Consider the following 20,922-nt stretch of genomic DNA (forward strand, 5'->3'; position numbering starts at 1 on the left):
ATAGGTGCAGTGGATGCAGACACACACCTGGTCGGTCTTACAGAACAGCTCCAGCTGTTTATCGTGTTTCACACACATCCTGCCTTCCAGGTTCTCCTCAGGGTCGATCAGCTGATGTTTCTTCAGGCCTGCTCTTGTCAGGTGAGGGTCCAGGTGAGTCTCACAGTAGGACTCCAGACACACCAGGCAGGACTTCAGGGCCTTCAGTCTGGTCCCAGTGCAGGCGTCACAGGGAACTTCTCCTGGTTTGACAACGTGTTGCTCTGAGCTGCTGCTGCTGGCTTTCTGTTGAGCTGACTGTCTGAACTGAGCAGCCATCTCAGAGATGAACGTGTTGACCAGCAGTTCAGGTCTTGTGTGGAATAACTGTTTACAGTTAGGACACCAATAGGGGACTTTAGTATCCCAGTGTTTGAGAGATGCAGGCTTTACAGAAGTTGTGTCCACATGGTGTGCTGACTGGATCAGTGAACACATCCAGACAGATGGAGCACAGAAACTGATGTTCAGTCAGCAGACAGCTGGCAGCAGACATGTCTCTCTGGGGACAAGAGTTTGAAAAAAACACAACTATAATCACATATTCTCTCTTTGCCAGTTCATAGAGTCTACTATGAACCCGAACATGTAAACTACCCCAACGTTTTATGTTAGAAACTGCATACGTAGACCAATGACAACCAAACACATTTAGGTTTCTTGTCTGTACGAATTACAATTCAAGTTCAAATGAAATCTGGAAAATCATAGCAGCATTCGGTTTAAACTCTAAGAAACACAATGGCTCTTCTCACTTCTCTTATTTTTCATTTCCTCGCACCGGAAGTTGATTTGTCTGCGCCATCTTGAGTAGCGTCCCAGTGGCCTTATTTTTGCTGGAGGAGCGAGGAGCGAGGAGCAATAATGGAGGAGCTATAACCGAGGAACCACCAGACCATCCTTCGATGAAATCCTCAGACACTCGCCCCGCCCCCTTATCGCTCACTGATTGGACGATGCAGTGCTATGCACTGATCTGATGCTTCTTGACATGAGAGCAGTTTTCCAGCGGAGTGAAGAAAATACATGAACCTCACGGGACTCACTCCTCAGTTTTATACCGTGTTTTCTTTCAATGAATGTTTCATTTAGTTACAAACATGTGATTTATCTGAACAACAACGTGGGCAAAAATCATTTTATTCATTTTTTGGAAACATTTGCATGATCGCCTTTTTCGTTTTACATTTTCATTTATTGTCATTTCCATTCAGTTAGTCATTAAGTGCTATTAAAATGTTAATTTGCTACATATCCAAACAATCAAAGTGTGCAATCCAATGAATGTTAATCTAACTGGGTTTTAATAGATAACATATCTCTCTTTCTTCTCTCAATTATTTAATTTATTTTGTGCCACTCTAATCAATATTAATCAAACTATTGTTCGTTTACATTTTAAGAATGGCGTTTATCTTTTTTGAGAATGAGTACTTATTTGATTTTATTTATTTGGGTCTACAACAGATGATACAAATGTTTGTATCTAAATGTGTTGGCGGGGGGTGATTGTGAAAATAACGGGGTACAGAGCTGCTAGGCTTGTTTGAGACAAGCAAGACCTGCGCAGACCTGCGCAGTTGAGACCAACGTCTTGCTAGTGCGTTGCATGATGGTTAGTCATTTTGTCCCGACTTGCTCTGGAGGCTCGCCACATGAGACTTTGAAATCTCGCGGGACAAAGACGCCCGCAGCCTTGAGAGCGAGGCGAGGCGAGTTGGCGCAGTTGCTCTCCACGAGCTGCGGAAGCGAAATGCTTGATGGGAAACGGCTCGCTGGTATCTCCAGCTGAGCGCTTATTGGTGGTGTTTACCACGTGCTGCTGATGAAACTCTCCCATTGGCTGGCAAAAGTTTGTTGTTGTTTTGTGTCAGTTTTACGTCGCCACATCCATTCCCATTTTTTCATCATTGTTCCACAATGTTTATCATCATGAAATTAATATCTATATATTTTATACTATACTGCTTACAGTTTAATACTTTATATATCTTAGCATATTCATACACACTGTTCATACTGCTCACAGGCTGATATCTAGTGTATTCATACACACTGTTTATTCATCATTCAATTCATTCTATATGTTATTCTGTAGAGTGTGTACATTACTTTCCACTTCACTGCTTGTTGCACCTGGTTAGAAGCTAAACTGCATTTCGTTGTCTCAGTACCTGTAATATGTGCAATAACAATAAAGTTTCTCTTTAAGTTAAACCAAATCATTAAAATAAAATCTATTGTAATGTAATGATTTGGTTTAACCTTATTTATTGAATACATCATTTAAAATGGCAAGATTAAATCAAATTACATCCATGTTGTACACATCATAAAGCTTAAAGTGGCAGCTAAAGAATTAACACAGCAGCAGGTCTGTTCAGTTCATGCTCATGAAGCTTCATGTGTGCGGATCTGAAGGGACTGATCATTTGTAGCCTGTCACCTATCAGTTTTGCAAACATTAAGAGGGAGGAGCATTTCTAATGATGGAACCCAGTCACTGGTGTGGTTCCTCATCATGACTGAATTAACAAACCTATATAAAGCAATGGAGATCACCTTTGTCTACAGTGGGTAAAATGGAATTTGTGGTGCTTACACTGCGTGATGGACAGGGATACATCACTGTAAGAGTCTCACAAGACATTTCCCAAAGACTACAAAATGGTGAGTAAACAACTAAATTGCATTCCAACAATCTGGATATGATTTTAAATGATGTAAATTATTTTTCAGATAACAGTTTAGCAGCTGCACTTATGCAGCAAGCAAGGGCTGCAACAAATGCACAAGGTAATCTATCATTTAAATCAAAAATGGTATTGTCTTTTAATGCAAATCAAACAAATGACATATTCATGTTTATTGTAAACAAATATTTAATTTTATCTCAATCACAGTCCCTTTAGATCATGTCATTCTCCATACAATACATGTGGGATTTCTATTGCATCCACTTATCTGCAACGAAAAACGCCAACGCAATTTCCGCCATTGCAAACCCAGCCAGTCAAGCCGACTCCGAGTCCGAGCTGTCCGACTTAAGACGAGCATTTTGACACCTCCCCCGGCTGCGATCGGCTACTCTCGTCTACTTTCGAGGCGAGCCGCAATGTGTCTCAAACAAGCCTGCTGTCAGACGATCAGCTGTGCGGCGTCATCACAAACGGACGTCGCTTCACGTGGCGCTCCGGAGGAAAGGACGTCCCATTGCTCTTAAAAACTCATTTCCCTGCTTCTCGCGGTTTCCTTGCGTCTCTCCATGCTTCCCTGGTGGGAGGGACTAACCGAAGTGAGAAGGACCCATAGTGTAAACTCCTGGGGCGTCGTCTGGACCTGAAAACATTCGGGGCTTAGCCCACAGTGGCGGCGGCCGCGGCGCTAGAGTGGAATGTTCTACTGCAACACACACACACACACACACACACACACACACACACACACACACACACACACACACCACACACACACACACACACACACACACACACACACACACACACACACACACACACACACACACACACACACACACACACACACACACGTACACCCGCGACTGTTACAATGAAGGCTCGATAATCAGTTTACGGCATATAGGCAGGGGTAGTGCTATTTTTTATGAGTGGGGGCGGACCTCACCTCCTCTAAGGGGGTCCGGGGCGAAGATTCTTTTTAAGTATTGAAGTTGAAAGCATCAATCTGGTGCACTTTGAGAGTAACATTAAGAGATCTATGGATACATCTCTCAACGCCCAGATGAAACACAACTGTAAACAGATTTTCTTTTTCTTTATGGATATTTTATAAATCACTGCAGTTTTAAACTGCGGTCAAGCCAGCCTCCACTTGGGAAAAACACAGTCAAGCCAGCACGCACGTGATATTGGGGTGCGCGAATATTAGAAGCATTACGGTAAAATCCCAGCGCTTACTCGGTCAATAACAAAAGCACCTATAAAAACAAACCAAACATATTAAATTAAGAAATATGTACTATATAATGTGATCAATAATTATTTAAAACAAACTACGTATAACTACCATGAGTAAATGTAAAATGTAAGGAGTTTCAAAATAAAAGTCCTTTGAAATCTCATTGAAATCCCATATATGAGCTATCAGCCCTGTGTTTAGATAAGAATAAAACGAAATCAGGACATTCTGATGTGGAGTTTCAAAATAAAAGACCTTTGAAATCCCATATATGTCAAACTCCACATCAGAATGTCCTGATTTTTTCTGGGTGAGTAGATGGGGTGTCCTTCTACCACCCTGCAGTGAGATGAGTCTTGGATCAGGGAGAGATTTCGTTTTATTCTTATCTAAACACAGGGCTGATAGCTCATATGAGATTTCAATATGAGATTTCAAAGGACTTTTATTTTGAAACTCCTTACATTTTACATTTACTCGTGGTAGTTATACGTAGTTTGTTTTAAATAATTATTGATCACATTATATAGTACATATTCTTAATTTAATATGTTTGGTTTGTTTTTATAGGTGCTTTTGTTATTGACCGAGTAAACGCTGGGATTTTACCGTAATGCTTCTAATATTCGCGCACCCCAATATCACGTGCGGGCTGGCTTGAACTGTGTTTTCCCAAGTGGAGGCTGGCTTGACCGCAGTCCTTTTAAACTCTATTCTTGTTTTACTGCCATATAGACTATATTGATCATATGAAGGTGTGCCATGGAAATAATCTTTTGAATAATTTGTGACCAAACCGTTTGAGACCCACTGAGATAACGGCGCGTTCACACCAGCCTTTTACGGCCCGTCTACACTACAAGCGTCGAAAGCTCCAAGCAGCTCCAAGCTGCCCATTCACTTCAATGGGGGTGACGTCACGTAGCCGCGCTTTTTCGCCGAACTGAATTGTGGGTAGCCGAGCGAGGCGTCTCAGGCGACCCAGGCGACCAGAAGTTGAACATTGTTCAACTTCTGGTCGCACTGGACGCCGGAGTAGCCAGCGCCAGCCAATCAAATCCCGTTTCCCCAAATCTGACAGCTGAAGCCGTAGCCAATCAAACCGCGTCTAAACTGGGAGAGATATCCCGCCGTTCATTTCTATATTTTCAAAAAAAGTCAGAGGAGAAACTAACTATCGCCGCCTAGCGAATCACCCGGTTTTGTATGACCAGACCCTCTTCACCTCCCGGGATACAAACCGGAGGAACCAGGCCATGGAGGGAGGTGGGCAGAGACAGTGGGGGAAACTGGTAGGTTTTCGCCTGTTTGGGGAGTGTATATATATATTGCTCCCATAAAACCCCCGGGTTTTTTTGCTCTGTATGTCGGGGGCGGGAGATTCATGTGATTGGTTGTTGGCCGTGTTGCTTGAATAAAATCCCCAAGCTCCCAGAGACGCCCAGCTCCAAGCTATTTTTGGAGCTGTAGTGTGGACGCTCCGTTATAGTCCGGTTTAATCTAACCCTGGTGCGTTTAGCCGCTTGGTGCGGTTAATTTTGGGTCGGTTGTGAACGCAGTCCGAGACCTCTGATGTGAACCTAAACAACCGGACTCTTGGTCCGCTAAAATAAGTGGTCTCGGAAACGCTTGCTTGCAAACTAAAAAAACAGTAAACGTTATCAGCTTCAAAAGGGCAGACAGCAGTTACTACAGAAACAGGTTCAAAGCTCAAGGCTACTTACTTACCACAGTGTGTACACATTAATATAAGATGAAATATGTAATTGTCATGCCTTTTTATAAGCAAAACGTGTAACATAACACCGGATCCCTTGCTTTGAACAGTCCAGAACAAATCTAATATTTAAATTCTACTTTGTTTAATAGAGTCATTTATAAAGATGTTTCCAAATACAGGAAATATGAAAATAAGTATAACTAATGCTAGCTTTGGCTATGTGACTACCCGATTTGCATTGCGCACGAGCGAGATGGTCCGCCATATTGGACAGCTACATACGGAAACCCAAATAGGACATTTGTTTCGCAAAGCATACAAAAAACCCCACAAAAAAACTCAACATTCATCTGAACGAGAGATATGAGTTAATGTTATTACAATGTGACTTCACTATTATTTAACTACTTTTATTGGGTTAAGTACAATCTCAGAATAAGTGAGGAATGGATTTAACTTCTGTTAGACAGCTATCATACTGAAGAAATATTAACTGTGAATGTATGCAAAAATGTATGGCATTAATAATTCATATCTAATTACATTAACTGTGAATGTCTTTCATTTTATTTCAAATAAAATAAAATATTGTTGTATAGATATTTGAGACGTTTATGACTCGCACATGCGCAATGCAAATCGGGAAGACATCTAGACGTCTAAAGTCCTATTAGGGTTGCCGTATGCAGCTGTGCAATATGGCGGACCATCTCACGCTTGTGCAATGCAAATCGGGAAGACGTCTAGACGTCTAAAGTCCTATTAGGGTTGCCGTATGCAGCTGTGCAATATGGCGGACCATCTCACGCTTGTGCAATGCAAATCGGGCAGAGATGCAAATCGGGTAGTCACAGGCTGTATGCTCTCTAACCTACTTATTTATAGAGCCCTGATCAGAAGACCTTTTGACAAACTGTAAGAAATGCCGTCAAAACTGAATACGTGACGTGGATCATAGATACTATCTTCCATTTATTTTCACACAATACGTCTCCTTACAGTATCAACACTAATTCGGCCTGACTTTTATATTTGATCCAATTGGTAGTGTAGGAGCCAATTAACACTGTGGGTATAAAGGTAGGTTCTGCCGGAAGGCCATACAGTTTTTGACCACACACGGAGAACACCCAACACACGGACGACCAGATGATGGGGTCGTTACTAAAAATAAGTAATATATTACATATTACTTAAAAAAAGTAATATATTACACTACTTCGTTACTATCTACATAAAGTAATTCGTTACTTTACTCGTTACTTTACTCGTTACTTTACCTCGTTACTTTACTCGTTACTTTACTCGCAGGGCCGGCCCGCCCCTCCCTACAGGCAGATCACGCAGACTGCTAAAGTTTCAAATGTTCTCTTTAGTTCAGTTTCCATTGTCGCATAAGACTGATCCAGATCCTGAATGTTTTCCTATCTGACCATGGCTGTCCTCTGTCTCCTGCTATCTGACCGTGGCTGTCCTCTGTCTCTTGACTATCTGTATATTTTTGCGCAGTCTATCTCTGCTCACCGACTGTTGGCGTCAGCGTGTTCTCCTGCGTGTTGGCCATGTGTTGCACTGGAGCCAGACTTCAGCCGAGCACGTACGAAACTGCGCATGCGTGAGTGGCAATAACTCTCCTTAACCAGCAGGCAGCGGTAGTGTGTATTCGTCATTCAAAACAAGCAACAACCGGAAAACAGAGAAGAAGAACTACGTGTGTGTGTGTGTGTGTGTGTGTGTGTGTGTGCTGTGTTGGCGTGTGTGCGTGTGTGTGTGTGTGTGTGTGTGTGTGTGTGTGTGTGTGTGTGTGTGTGTGTGTGTGTGTGTGTGTGTGTGTGTGTGTGTGATATAAATAAACAACAGCTATGTGCGTTAGCTTCACCTAGCATGTGTTCTTTGCAGGTGTTTGTTGAGGTTTGATTATGAATGATTTTAGAAAAGTAACGAAGTAACGCGGTGTCGGGGCAATGTTAGTAACTGTAGTGTGATTACTGGATTATAAAAGTAGCGCGTTACACTACTCCGTTACCGACAAAGTAATATTATTACAGTAACCGCGTTACAAAGTAACGCGTTACACCCAACTCTGCGGACCGACACACGGAAAACACACACGGAGCACACACACAAACACGGGATTACAAACAAACAGAAAAAGGTAATGCTAGCTTTGGCTGTATGCTCTCTAACCTAATTTAACCAGAGTTTACATTGCAGTTGTTTTGTGGCTGTTTGCTAAAGTAAATGTTGAGGTTTTTATCTTAACTGAACATTTATATTGTGTAATATTCTTTATATGGTCAAATGGATGTAATACAGTCAGATTCTGATTTTTAATCCAACTTTGACTAAATGTTAGTCAGTGATGTGTCCTGTAGTGAACTCACCAGTGTTTGCAGAGTCCTGCTGTGTTGCTGAGAAGAAGCTGCTGGATTCAGTTGAGTGTTTTTGCAGGAGAAACAGAGACTGCTGTCGCTCTGACAAACAACAGCTTTGATTTCTGGGAAATATAAACTCTTCTCTTACCGTGTGGTTCCACCTCCCAGTGGCAGTTTGCAAGAGGGAGTGGAGGAAGAACTGTTGAGGCTTGTTATATAACTTTGTGACGATTGCATTGTTACAGCTGATCCAAGAGGCTTTTCAAATAGTGTATTGAGGATAAGTAGGAAAACACAAACACACACAATATCAGAGTTCCAGGAGATTAGAAAGAAACGGTTGTTCTGACCCTGAACTTTAAAGAGGAATCAGGTTGTTTATCAGTATCTCTACTTCAACGAGTTCTCTCCTTTTATTGCGTCCAGTTAAGCTCTTTTCTTGCCCAAATGTATTCCTTATTTTTTTTTAAAAGGTTTGATTGTCTAAACTTTGATTACATTATAATTTAATACTTATTATTATTATAAATCTACAATGTCATTTTCACTTATTTTTTTGGCCCCAAATTTCTGCTTCATGCTGACAAATGTTTCTAAAACCATTTGTGGGTCATCACGACAGAAGTTCAGTTTGTTCTGTTATGATGTTTTACAGACTTCAGTCATCAGCAGGAGAGAGTTTTATTATCACTGACGTTAACAACCACCATAACCAGTAAATAATCAACATGGAGGGAAAAGCTACATATTAACGCACAGACTTTCATTTTTTTTTTAAAACATAACTTTTTCCAGGTCCAAATCAGGCCCTCAGTGGATTAATTTCGGCCCGCAGGATAATGTCTAATTGCTATTAGATCTGGCCCGCCGGTATATTGCACGCACACCTTCACTCCATCCGAGGATCTCCTCAGCTCAGAGGCCTGAGCCCAAACATTGATGACCTTGCACCCAAGATGAGACGCCAAGTGTCTGAGCTAGCATCACAGAGCAGCACACTGAGTTCAATGGATGTTCCTTCTGCACTTTCTCTTCTGAGACAGCAGGGCATGTTTGGTTTCTCTTTGAGGGAATAGTTTTTCTGAAGCTGTTGTTGGCCGTGTGAGAAAATGTAATCATATTGACTCAGGAAAAGCTGCAGATAGAGCCATAAGAAATTAATGCAACTGATTATTTAATGTTTAATGTTGTTTTTATAGGCAATAATTTAAGCTTTGTTAGTTCCAGGTTTCATATGTGCAATGAGTTCATTTCAATAAGTTTTGCAATAAAGATTGAACCAGTCCGGCCATCGACTTGTACCCATTTTTTATTTTTGGCCCACTGCTTGTATTTGAGTTTGATACCCCGGCTATAAAGGAATCAAATCATCATTAATATATTCAATTATCAATATCAAAAAAAAAAGAGACAGAAAATTCTTGATTATTAATAATAATAATAGAAATGGTTAATTTGTGGGTTTAATTATTCCCTTAACAAACAAGTCAAGTTATTCAAATAAAGGTCAGATTTTACTGAGAATAAATTAATTAATACACATTTATTGAACTTAATTTTGTCCATTTTGTATTTTCACTACATTGATCGCAGTAGAACAATTAACATTCAATATTTATAATTATTATTGTGTTTATTCACTTTCATTTATACAGATAAACTAAAAATGTTGTGTGTTACAAACAAAAGAGCAAACAGGGCAATACAATTATGTATAATTGACAGAGGATTTTAACACAAACAATAACACATACAAACAAAAAAGCTAAATAATCAATATATAAAGATTGATTGATGTCCAAAATCAGGAGCCAGGAACAATTCATGAAATTATAAATATGACTTCCTCTAGTTTAAAGTGCTTAACCATAAAATATGTTTTTTTTCCAGTTTAGAAGAATCTACTCACTTGATTTAATCTAAATATTTCCACACGCCACAGGAACAATGTTATGATTTAACAGGGCCCTAAAATGCACATTTTCAGGTTCATTCAGCATGTAGTGTCTCTACTTTAAAGAGTCCTCTCCTGCTGATGTTCAGGTGTATATCAGTATGTAGTGTCTCTACTTAAAGAGTCCTCTCCTGCTGATGTTCAGGTGCATATCAGTATGTAGTGTCTCTACTTTAAAGAGTCCTCTCCTGCTGATGTTCAGGTGTATATCAGTATGTAGTGTCTCTACTTTAAAGAGTCCTCTCCTGCTGATGCTCAGGTGTATATCAGTATGTAGTTGTTCTCTACTTTAAAGAGTCTCTCCTGCTGATGTTCAGGTGTTATATCAGTATGTAGTGTCTCTACATGTCTCCATGCTTTAATGTTCAAAAAGCTCTGTATTTTCCTCATACTACCTGTGCTGCAGCACCTCTTTTCACCCTCTGTCTAAAACCTGTATAACAAACTACAGGAAAGCCCAAAAAAGCAGAATAATGCCTCTTTAATCAGGTTACACTACATTAATTATGACTCGTGACGTATTTACAAAAAGTGTTTACATTTGCCTTAAATCTTTTCAATATTCAGATCGATCCAATAGTTAGGAGTTTCTGTAATTGTAAGTGCTCAACCATAAATACAAGTTGTTTTTGTGTGTTTTTTTTAATTTAGAAGAACTACTACTGGAAATTATCTCAATGCTTTTAAATCTGGAAATAATATTGTTAATAAGCTTAAACTTATTTAATTATGACACGTTCAATATTTACAAAAAGCTATAAAACTAACATTTTACCTCAAATCTAAACCTCTCAGGTCTTATGAATTTAACTCGGATTCATTTCCTTATTTCTTTTTTAACCCAATAGTTTTGTTTGAGTCCTGCTTCTGTGTCACTGTTACTAGGTAATGGATTGATAAGATAACACGACTGCTGATAAACCCTAATTAAATGTATCATGGGTGTTTCCTGCTGCGTGGTTTGCTCTCACAGATCAGCGGTCAGCTCTTCGTCATCCTCCTCTGAATCTTCTCCTGGACCCTCCATCTTCACCCCGAGCCCACTGTCCAGATCTGTATCGTTGAACATCACTCTGGGGGTTTTCATTTTTCTTCCTCCTCCTGCTCTTCCTCCTCGCTGTCGTCCTCTCTGCTGTCGGGGATGATGACCACCTCCTCTTTGGCGTCGGGGTCGATGTCCTCCTTGAACCACACGGATTTGTACCCTTCGTCCAGACGCCTCTTTTGTCAGGATGGGTTTCACCTCCTTCTCGTTGTCCGTTTTGTCCGATCCCGCCTCACTAGTGTCGTCTCGCAGGACGTTAAGCGCCACCGAAGGCTTCAAGACTTCCTCATATTGTGGAGATCCTCTAGCCGCCAATCCACCTCCACCTCCAGTGCTGCCTCCATCTTCATCTTCGTCTTTCTGGAAGGCCTCGTTGGTGTACTGGATGCCCTCCTTCTGACCCTTTTGCCCCAGCTATGGAGGGACGAAGTAACGGGTAAAAATCAAGATTAAAGGTCCCCTATTATACTGTTTTTCATCAATATATTACAGCTCTCAGATATATCCAGAACATGTCTCTGATTGGCTGAAACACCAAACAGATCATTGCAGCATTACCCATAATCCCCTCTGTTTCAGCCCTGTTTCCAAAGTGCTGATTCTCTGTCTGTTACTTTAGATGAAAATAAGGAGCCCCCCCCACGCCCCTCTGAGAGAGATTTGGTTACAAAGAACTCAATGGTGCTCTAGAGGAGATTCAGGTGATAAGGGGGGGGGGGGGGGGGGGGGGGGGGTTACCTTGGTTGCTGATTGGCTAATGGGTACACAAGACAAAACATCGTTATGACATCTGTGACGACCCTGCTTTACTATCTCCTGTTGTGTGTGTATGGGCGTTTAATGTTCTCCCTTTGTCTGTGTCAGCGTTGATTGAGGCTGCCGGTACCGGAGGAGTAAAAGGCCTGAGCCTGGGTGTTTCTCAATCGCGAGTAAAGCTGCTGCAGAGCCACTATTTCAACGATGCTACGTCATCGAGTGCCACCGAAGGACTGTTCCAATGTCCAGCATACTTGGAATTCTACCGAGCCCGGTGTCAGTACCAGATGTGTTCGGGCTACCAGATATGTTCGGGTGTATTTCCGTCGCACCCTTCATCCGTCATATCCGTCTACTCACCTCCCTCTGCTCTCAGCGCTCTGCTGCCACACACCGGCCGTCTGCGGAACTGCAGCCGGAGGAACTCGGGACAGCTTGTTATGTGTGGGGTGCTATGGTGGGGTCCCATGTACTTGTGCACATAAATAATGTTTCTAATTATTTACAATTAAAACATATATATATTCTGCGTTACTTTAGCCAACACTTTTATAAAGCCACTAGATTAGATAATTACGAAATGTGTAGATAGAATACATATCTTTCAGGTTGTTATTTTGTCATTATGTTTCATGTTTTATTTACCTTTTAGTCTTTTTATATAGTATCTGAACTTTGGAGAGGAGTTGGGAGACACACGACACATCAAATCACATCTACAGATCAAGACAAAGCGAATGGAAGTACTCCCATACTCCTAGCGTGAAAATGTTTGTGAAAACGTGTGCAAAGTCTCCGAAAATCCTAAAAATAAGCTCATATTTGAATTCCCCATAAAAAAAACAAATCATTCAGTAAAAACAAGGCCCCACTGATCATCTACTCTCTGATACGATTCCAGGGATGTCTGGCTTGAGTTTCTACCACCAGGGAAAGTGGACAAAAGTGCCCGAGATCAGCCTCTTAATTTACCCAGGGCCTAGTGATTGGCTTTGGGCATGAACATTCAGTAGTATTTTATCTGAACTTTGGAGAGGAGTTGGGGGACACACGCCACATCAAAATGTTTGTGAAAAACGTGTGCAAAGTCTCTGAAAACGGAGCAGTGGCTTTGATGCTAGCTTTGCGGCTAGCGGTTAGTTGTTGTTGTTTGAAGTTGTTGCTATGGAAACAACATGAGGGAGAAAAAGTATAATCTTCTACATATAATAACGGACAAAGTAAAGAATGAAGTGTCGGCTATGTTTAAATGTTCGGAATTTGACCATCATGGCCCTCTTGAGTTGCGTAAAATATGACGGATATGACGGATGACGGTTGCGACGGAAATACACCCGAACACATCTGGTACCCCGAACACATCTGGTACCTACACCTACAGGAGAAATGTTTGAGGCTGCACATGAGTAGACTCGCGGTCTTAAAATCCCCACAATGCTTTGCTCACGGACCAATTTCCCCAAATCTGTAGCGGAAAATGTAAGGCGGGCCTCTGATATGACGCACACCTGCAAGCCTGTTCCACTTTTTGTTTTCCGAATGCAATTCTGAAGCAAGATGCTCGGCAGACATGTGCTACCAAGCAAGCGTACTCGCGATTGAGAAAACACCCCCAGAGGTCTCGATGGCTCTCTCCACTGAGGATCTGTTTTGGAGAGCAGCTACTTCGTTTATGCTTTTGCTTTACCTTTATATTAGTTTTGCCACACCCACACCATGTTCACACTCCCACATATACACCCACTGACCTACTGATTAACACATCATTTTGTGTTAACGTTGGGTTATTGTAATAAAATATTTTCTTATATCTTGTCCTTTCCACGCTTTTGTTATGGCCGAGAGCCATGACAAATCATAAAGTGGCCAAAATCTGATCAGCTCATTTTCAGACAGCTTTTTATAGAAATGGATCAAAAAGAGAGAGAATCTATGTTCCTGAAACTTTCAGAGTCTCTTTCCACAGAGGGGACACATGTTGAGGTAGAAGAGACATGGAGAAGAGGGGACACATGTTGATGTAGAAGAGCCATGAAGAAGAGGGGGACACATGTTGATGTAGAAGAGACATGAAGAAGAGGGGACACATGTTGATGTAGAAGAGACATGAAGAAGAGGGGACACATGTTGATGTAGAAGAGACATGGAGAAGAGGGGATACATGTTGATGGAGAAGAGACATGGAGAAGCGGGGACACATGTTAATGTAGAAGGAGACATGAAGAAGAGGATTTTGCATAGTAGTTGACCTTTAAGTTCCATTGTGAGGTACTTGTACTTGTATTTAAGTACAAGTACTTGAGTAAAAGTACACCACTGCCTTTAAACTCACGGAGCTTTGGAAGAGGCTGGCTTCGGCGATCTTCTCCAGTCGGCCTTCCCCCCTCCGAATGCGTACAGCCAGAACCACGATGACCACGAGGCAGGCGAACAGCAGGATGCCGAGCGAGGCACCGAGCGCCGCCATGTCCACCGCGCCGAACCCCCCCCCCGGCACGATGACTGCAGGGTCTAAGGTAAATGAATACAGGGGGTCAATATCAATACACACTGTGAGTTTAGATAAACACAAAGCAGTGAGGAGAGTTCAGCAGTGCCACAACTGAAGTGTGCGTGCGTGCGTGCGTGCGTGTATTCAAGGTAGTGCTCTCCGATTGGTTGATTGCATTTTTACTGCAATTTATTTGGGATTATTCCTGGCTTTTTTTACGACATATCACTTTTTCATGACTTTATTTGACTTTTTTGTTGTGTTTTTTAAGTTATTTTATATCCTGACAAGTATTTTTGGCAAACTATATCGTTAATAGTGACAACATAGTATTTAATGACTTTGTATGACAATTTTTGTTTCATGACACAATATAATGTGTTATACTACAGTATGGCATTTGTTTTAATGTGCTTTATTGTAATTTTGTTATGGCATACTATATATGACTTTTGATATGACATACAATAACATGACATTGGCATTTTATATGACATATTGTTAGGACTTTTTATGACATCATTTTGACTTTCTTATGGTATTTTATATATAGACATGTTTTATAGCATTTTATATAATCATTATTTTATGACATAATACTGTACATATCCCTTTGGCATACTATCTAATTACTTTTGTATTGACCTACAATACTAGTGTGGAGCCACTAGCCAATAGATGGGCAAAGTAGTGATGTCACTATGTTTCAGGAAGTAAACACTCCAATGAAGACGTTTCAGGCTAGCGTGTAGACTTCCTGAATTTTCTTAAATAACCTTGCATTTTCTTTATTTTTATCCTCGCTGCTCACGTGGTAAAACGTCTTTGTTCCAGTTTTTGCAAGTTTAAAAGAAAAATGCTGTGTAAACTGAAAAGCCGCTAACCAATAGGAGCGCGAGTATGTTATCGAGGTTTTAGCATAAATGGACTAGGGAGGCTACGACTTGATTTCAGTCACACAGCAGCGTTAGTGAGGCAGAGTTTGCAAATATTTCACTGTGAATAGACGGCCAGATCGAGGAGTGTCATCTTAACTAAAACGTGGCCTGAAGCAGAATTCGAGAATTTGTTAAAATGTGTTTCCTGAGGGGATCAGAGGAGGAAGGGTTTATCCCAGGGGTGTCCAAACCTTTTTCACCGAGGGCCACATACAGAGAAATATACGAAGGGCTGGGCCGCTCACTAGAGCGTACATCGCCTCATAAGTTCAGTTATAAGTTAGCAAATCAATCAAATGTAGGTAAATGATGTTTGAGAGTGTTGGCAGCTCATCCCTTAAAGCAGAAACCTCAGAGTGATTATAATAAGGAGAAATAGGAAGGGTGTATTTCAAGCTTGTTATGTAAATAAGTTATTGGGCTTTTTTCTTATCAACTAAGATATGTTAGAAAATGTTTCCAACTTGAATTGACTGAATTTATTTGAAAAGTGGTCTTGTCAGCACATGAATACTACTGTGTAATATATTTTTAAATGTATAGTTAAGAAGTACAATGTAAGAAAAGCACAAGTTTCATTTGTGGGCCGTATGTCATTATGCTTTTTGAATTTGCTGAGGGCCGATTCAAAATGGTCCGCGGGCCGCATTTGGCCCCCGGGCCGTAGTTTGGACCCCCCTGCTTTATCCTTGTTTTTTGCAGGGATTGTTTTTCTAGAAATCAAGACAGCCTCTTTGGAGGAGAGTTGTTACATAGTGATGTTCTGGAAGTCATCAAAGTGTCTCCACCTGTCGGGGGGTGAGCGGTGCTTTCTGTGGTCGGGTTCGGGGTGGAGGTAGTTTCTTCAGTGGTCTCCTGTAGGGCCGTGGTCAGCCTGTCTGTGGTGCTGTCAGGCAGACTGGTGGTGGTGAGACCTGCAGGAGAGCACACGATGAGGCTTAGTAGCCGCTTTCAAACCAAGTACTTAGCCGGCACTTGTTCTCACCGAACTCGGCTGAAAAGGTTTGCGCGAACTAGGGACTAGTTCCAGATCCTTTTTGGTGTGAAACCAAATCGTTTTTATCTTTCTCTGTATTTGGATATTTTTAATGTAATACTTATTTATTTTACCTCTTTTGTATTGTACATTTTTAATTTGTATATGTATTATTATTTAGTTGTCCAATGTCATGTTTAACTTTCTTTCATTTTAACTTTATATTTGGATTTTTTAAATATGTCTTGTTTTAATGTGTTTCAAAAATAATCTTAATCTGTATATTTCAAAAACATTATAATTATTATTTATTTAACTTATTGTTTATTGGCCAATGCTATACTTAATTCATGTATCTTTATTTGTACTTTAAATTGTATTATATGTATTATTTAGTTGTACTTAAAGGTCCCATGTCATGGCCATTTATACTGATCATAATTCCATTGTCTACTAGAATAGATTTAAATTGTGCAATTTTCCAAACTCACATTGGTTTCTCAAACAGCATCTCTGTATAGCATGAGTATTCACTCTCTGTCCTACATTCCTCGTTGGAGCTCCTGCCCCCCCCCCCCCCCCTCCCTGTGAGCCCACTGTGTTACAATGGCGTTTGTTAGCAACCAGAAAATGACACCAGTAATGACAATCAGATGAGAAGGCTGCGTGGGGTCTGGGTTAGGGTTAGGGTCAGGGTTAGCGGACAGTGTGAGCTGTGTGAAGGAAATATTTTAATGTGATTTGTGCATAGGAGACTTTTAGTGTTTTCTCTCTTTGTCTGCTGTTTGTAATTTGAACAGGGCAAAGGTCAAGAGGCCCTGCTTTTCCTGTGGGGGAAGTGTGGACCATGCACGATGGCTTTAACAGACCGGTTCTTTGTCTTCAACATGTCTGGTATCGATTAGGGAAAAGCGCGCGAATATAGGCCACTCCTTTATTCATGTATAGATCTGCGCTATGTTTCTTTGTCTCCTCAGTGTTGGCTTGGTCTTTCCATGATGAAAGTTGTGTGAAATATCTTGTAAACGCTCCGGCCGTATAAACTTCAGTGGATGATTAAGCGGATTCCAGTTTCCATTCTTTCATCACATTGCTGATCAGAAGTTTTCTTCACAAGCTGGATTACTGGTGTCATTTCCTGGTTTCTGATATTGACGCCAAGGGATCCTGGTGTGTGAGGAGCTTCACGGATTGGTCCATTGGGTCGTCGTTACGTCACTTGGTTCCCGGAAGAAAAATATGGAAAAAGAGAAATGTCCAACGATGCGTTCTGGGGCAGCATAGACGGGTCTTGTCTGTGTTAGAGTTTTACTCGCTACAGGGTGTACTTTGAGGGTTTGTGACTCTGCAGACCGTTTACATGCATACAAAGCTACATAGCACACAAGGGGATGGGTAATAACCTTTAAACATTCTCCAATGTCATTCTTAACTTTGCATTTGTATTATTTATTTATTCGACCCTATTTTATTGTCAATTTCAATGTTTTTTTGAGACATCAGAGCAGACCAACCACAGGATTGTGTCACGCTGAATGTGTGTAAGATAACGGGCAAAGCTGCTTTTTGCTGTGTGAGCGTGTGTTGCAAAATGACAACAAATGATCCTTTAAATCCGCTCTAACATTTCCTGATTTCTTAGAAAGATTCTTGGCAATGTTTTGGGTGGAAACGAAACAATCTGGGACCTAAAGAAATTGTTATAATGAATCAAAAGGAACTTTAAATCATGAAGAATAAGCAGCTTCTTCGACTTCACATAATAATCATAGATGATGGATTCAAAAAGAAAAGGACAGAGGCGCTGGGTAACATTACATGGACGGTATTGAAAATAAAAATATAAAAAAGAAAAAGCACTAAAATCAAATACTCATACAAAATATAAAACGCAGTAAAGACAAGTGTACGTACGGTCCAATGTTAGTTGTTATTCATTAGGAGTCAATGGGTTACAATTCTTGAGAGGTTTGGAAACAAATCAAGCCTTTTCAATTAAACAAAATTATAATTAAAAAGTTGGAACAAATGCAAAAAAACGTCTGTTATTCCATGTATTTTCTTGTGAAGCATAATGGACAAAGCAAGGAGCATTTCCTTCTGTGTTTTGCAAAAGGACAATAAATAGTCCATTACAAAATGCAGTACATGATTCATAAAAAGGCTCCTGGTCTAAACTAGCCTATTGGGGACTATGCATAGATCAACACTCAAATTAAAGGATCCTCTTATCTACAGGGGTTAGCAGCTCATTTGCATATTCCAATGTGCATGTCGAAGTTAATTTGGTACATTGGAGGATAACGGAGAGGTTCTCTTACCTGACGTCACCTGCACTATGAGCTGAGCGGTGGCCCACTCCTTGTTAGTCGAGTCCACCGCCACAACCTAGGACAACAACGTTTAGGTGTTCAATAAATAACATCACAACTATCAAACAGCTGTTATATGTTTGTGCTAGATGTGTGAACTCACCTGCAGAACCGACGTGCTGTCTGGGCGATCCTTCGTCATGAATAAATATCCGTCGATGATGGAGAAATCACTGCTGCCTTTAACGCTGTAGGTGATGTGGGGGTTTATACCCTGGTGAAACACAGATTTAAAGGTGAGAAGAGCACGGCAAGTTCTCAGACAACTCAAAAAATACTTTGTATATCAAGTAAAACTTAAAGCTGGTACAATGAATGTTCTCTTGTTGAGGTTTCCTTTTCCTGTAGTGTGATATATATATATATATATATATATACATATGCATGCAAATGGTCTCCAGAGGCTAAAATCATTGTTTTCCCTCCAGAGAGAGTTTCTTAAAGTCAGAGTATATTATGTAGTTAAAAAATATTAAAGAATCATAGTATGAAAATAAAGTCCACGAAAAAATAATCTAGTTATAGGACACCATAAATATATATATATAAAAAAACAGAACAGTAAATCATACATTACTGTATATGTTAGGAAATTATATAATTTTTAAAAAGGCACAGTAAAGTGTGTCATCATTGTGTTTGGAAAACATACTGTTTTAGTTAGTCATAAAAAATATTTAAAAAATGTATAGTGAAGTATATAATTAAAAGGTTATTTTAAAAGTCGTAGTTTAGTTTTTTATTTATGTATATATTTGTTCTAAAAGTCATTGTGTAGTATGTCACAAAAAAAGCTCATAGTGTCATTAAGAAACAGTATGTCATAAAAGACTAGTTCATTGAAGCCAAGGCAGCATCCAGCCTTTACAGTCTTTATGTAACCCGGTTTGTCCCGTTGAGACCTTTTCTTGATAAATAACTAAAGGGTAGTCAGTGTGTTACCCCGGTGGCGGTGTAGTCCTGGTCCGTGGCGAGGATTCTCAGCAGTTGGTCCTTGTTCTCCTCGTCTATCGCCATTGAGCCCACCGCGGACACGATGCCTCGGTACTGAGTCCTCTGGAGCTGAGGGGGGTGGAGGCTCTTCACCTGGACTCTGATGCTGAGGGAGGTGGAGGAGGACTGGAACAGGTTGGTGCTCTGAGCGGCCTGCAGGAGACACAAGGGCTGTCACCAGGAACACAACTCTACTCACTCAAAACCTTTTTGTCTCTGGGTCGTGCATTTGAGTCCTCCAAGCTATTGAGTCAAGGTTCCTAACAGAACGAACCGACCAATATGGACTCAGCCGACCCCAAGACGCTCCAGACTGCCCTGTCTGCACAGGGAAACATCATCTATCAGCACCAGGAGCAGCTAAAAACCATTAGCCATGGAGTGAAGGACCTTTCAGATCGCCAGGAGGATTTCCAAACCTCTGTCACGTCGCAGGTGAACCAGCTGGCAGAACAGCTCCACAGAGTCCTCACTCATCTAGAGGCAACTGCTACAGCTCCGATTTCTGCTACGCCACCTGATGCTAATCCTGCTGCTAATCAGGCCGAGGTCAGTTTCTCTCCGGTCCCACTGCGGTTGGCATCGCCAGAGAAATATTCAGGTGAATCTGGCAACTGCAGAACCTTCCTAGTCCAGTGTGACCTGCACTACAAACTTAACCCAGCAGCGTTTGTGTCAGATGAGGCTAAAGTAGCATTTATGGTCTCCCATTTAACTGGCAGAGCTGCCGCATGGGCCACTGCGGAGTGGTCAAGAGACTCCAGTATATGTGGATCTTTCACAGAATTCAAAGACACTATGAGCAGGATTTTTGATCTTACTTCACCTGCTGCTGAGGCCACCCGTGTACTCATGCAGCTCAAACAGCACCCACGGCCAGTGTTAGATTATGCCATAGAGTTCCGTACCATAGCCATAGACAGTGGCTGGAACACCCCAGCATTAATAGACGCCTTCCGGAATGGACTATCTGAAACCATCAAAGACCACCTGGCTCCACTAGAACTACCACAAGACCTGGAATCGCTGATTTCCATGTCTATCCGAGTTGATAACCGCCTCAGAGAAAGAGAGAGAGAACGGCGCCGAACTGCAACAAGACATCCAAGCCACCTAGGGGGCGCTTATACTCCATCTCGGGACCGGAGCGTGCGGCCATGGACGATTACATCTCCTCCTCGTTGAAAACGGGGATAATCGGTCCCTCTTCGTCACCTGCTGGTGCAGGATTCTTCTTTGTGAGTAAGAAGGATGGGTCGCTCAGGCCATGCATTGACTACAGCCCATTGAACAAAATAACTGTTAAGAACCGCCACCCACTCCC

At 41.2% G+C, this 20,922-nt stretch overlaps 1 protein-coding gene across 4 annotated transcripts in view; it reads right to left on the reverse strand.

Moving 5' to 3' along the window:
* Nucleotides 1–8,194, reverse strand: part of LOC117447560 (acyl-coenzyme A thioesterase 5-like) — a 31,092-nt gene extending 22,898 nt beyond the window's left edge. For 2 of the 4 annotated variants that reach the window (XM_034084300.2, XM_071203341.1), the window contains exon 1: nucleotides 8,083–8,191. The gene's annotated coding sequence lies outside the window, so the exon portion shown is untranslated. Of the gene's footprint in view, nucleotides 1–8,082 lie in introns of all 4 variants that reach the window. The other 2 variants (XM_034084299.2, XM_034084302.2) reach the window with 2 other exon arrangements.
* Nucleotides 8,195–20,922: the final 12,728 nt, after the last annotated feature.

Source organism: Pseudochaenichthys georgianus, chromosome 6, assembly GCF_902827115.2.
Source record: "Pseudochaenichthys georgianus chromosome 6, fPseGeo1.2, whole genome shotgun sequence".
Lineage (NCBI taxonomy): Eukaryota > Metazoa > Chordata > Actinopteri > Perciformes > Channichthyidae > Pseudochaenichthys > Pseudochaenichthys georgianus.